Genomic DNA, 2,370 nt, shown 5'->3' with positions numbered 1-2,370 from the left:
TTTATTGAGCGAAAACACCTAAAGCTCCACGGGGCTCCGGCAGGGGATGGTGGCGAACCCTGCTGTACTCTTTCACCACAACTTTCTCTCACTCTTACTTCCTGTTTCTGTTGTGCCTGTAATTCAAAGGGTCAGCCTTGTCACACTGTGTCACGCTGAATATCCCCGAGAACCACGTTAAGGGTACACGTGTCTGTGGAGTGCTCAGCCACTTGCACGTTAATTTCACGAGCGGGCTGTTCCATTGATCGGATCAACTGGAACCCTCGACGTCGTAAGCAACGGAATGCCAACAACAGTTAATCACTCACACACAGTATTGAAAAGCCAGTACGCTCTCTTCGAACACATACTTCAAATACGTAAAACACACGCTGTCAAAAAAACTACACACATAACCCGTATAAAAGTATTACCACCCATGTAATACTTGCATACACAACTTCTCCCTACACACATTCTTCGCGCTTTTATACTTAGTCCATGCGCTACTGTTCTTTACACGCGTATCCAATATACAAAACTTACAACAACCTCTGTTGCTTTGATGAAACCAGTTGATGAAATCCTTCTATTTTTCTTCCAACACTTCCACCATTCTGCCACGTGAAAACACAATTTTCTTGTCTCCCATATATTCTTACTTTCACTTTCGCTTTTAAAACCCTTCAAAGAGACACTGTATGCAACGTCACCTTCAATTTCATTTCTTTCGTACAACGTAAAGCTAAATGCCATTTATCCTGCACCCTTCGTCGTCGTCTTTTTCTCCTTACACAATCAAAATTTCATTTTTTTTTTTATTTTTGCGAACTTCGAAAAATTTAGAAAAATTTTGCTTTCATGAAAATAATACGATACTATTTGTAGCAAATCTCTCTCATTGCCATTTCTCTCACATTCTTTCTTTCTTTCTTTCTTTCTTTGTCTTTTTCTCCCCCTTTCTCAGATCTCAGATGAGGGAAAAAATCTATTTTCGAGGAATCGTTTACGTCTTTGAAAGGAAAAGTGGTAAGTAAAGATAGAAATGCACGCATGCTCGCACAAACACATAAATAATCATAATTACACAGAAACACATAAAAACTACAGCAAATAGAAAGATAAAGAAAGAGGAAATACGCCAACAATATAATTCATCCTGACAATTACAGTAGCAGACAACCCCAAAATAGAATGGTCGAGACAGTTTTTTTTTTTTTAGCGTTATTTGTCGGTACCGTATTACACTGAAATTTTCCTTTTTCATTCCGTTTTTGTCTCATTTTCCGCCAAGCCTGAAAACTAGAAAATTGGTATGTGAGGCCCATAAATAAAATACCAATGAGACAGGCCGAAATATTCGAAGAATTTGACAAAAAAAAGGAAAAAAAAAAAACAGGTAAATAAAAAAAAAAAAAATCCCCCCTCCAAAAAAAAAATTTATATTTTTGATTAATGAACTGAGAGTAAAGAAAGATTTGAAAACAGATATGTGTGTACGTATGAGAGAGACAAAGGGAAAGAAAGAGAGTGTACATGCATTCAGACAAACATATTTAGTATGTTTAGTTATATACATACATATACATATTGTATGTTTAGTTATATACATACACACACATACATGCATATATGATGTTGTCCGAGAAAGATGGTTCTGCAATTTCTAGCTGAACAATTTGCACATGATTTGCCTGTGCTCACTGCCTCCATCAAATCAGCGTAGCCTGAACAGGTGTCGAATTGATCGCAGAACCACGTGAGAAGAAGTAGTTTGTCTCCTGTGACCAACACAACTGCGATTAGCGCATTTGCGTTCGCCTCTGCCGGAATGTATGAAGAATTAATATACAAATCATCGCTTCGAATCTTGCTGTTCACCAAGCGTATAACAATTTTGACAGTTTGCGAAGTAAACACAGCAATATCACTCGACATAATGCCTCATGAAGGCCACTGCTAGTTCTCACTGCGCACGCAACCCTGTACTGTCATCTGTTGGCGCGCTACAGATCTACTCCGGGAATTTTTTGATACCACCTCCTAAAATCTAAACGGTGTCGTAAATTTACACAGCTACAAGTTTCCTTCTTCCTCTGCAGCTCCTGTCACATGACCAGAGCATAGAATTAGATAAAGCGACATAAAGGATGAAGTTAATATTGGAGAAATCAAAAGCTAAAACGTTTTATCACGATTTTTCTCAATTCTAAAAAATTATCTACTTCGCCTTAGTTAATCTAATGTCTACGTTATATACAATGTGGATAAAGATATACAACAGAATAACTACTGTTACGCTATACATACATACATGCATACATACATACATACATACATACATACATACATACATACATATATATATATACATATATATATATACAT

The 2,370-nt window shown here is 37.0% G+C and overlaps 1 long non-coding RNA gene across 1 annotated transcript; it reads left to right on the top strand.

The window, feature by feature from the left end:
* Positions 1-20: 20 nt before the first annotated feature.
* On the top strand, positions 21-1,375 carry LOC106877908 (uncharacterized). The gene is made up of 3 exons (XR_001410439.2): positions 21-330; positions 950-1,011; positions 1,277-1,375. It is a non-coding gene; the product is annotated as an uncharacterized LOC106877908 (long non-coding RNA).
* Positions 1,376-2,370: the final 995 nt, after the last annotated feature.

Source organism: Octopus bimaculoides, chromosome 18 (assembly GCF_001194135.2).
Source record: "Octopus bimaculoides isolate UCB-OBI-ISO-001 chromosome 18, ASM119413v2, whole genome shotgun sequence".
Classification (NCBI taxonomy): Eukaryota; Metazoa; Mollusca; class Cephalopoda; order Octopoda; family Octopodidae; genus Octopus; species Octopus bimaculoides.
This window is presented reverse-complemented; position numbering and strand designations above follow the sequence as displayed.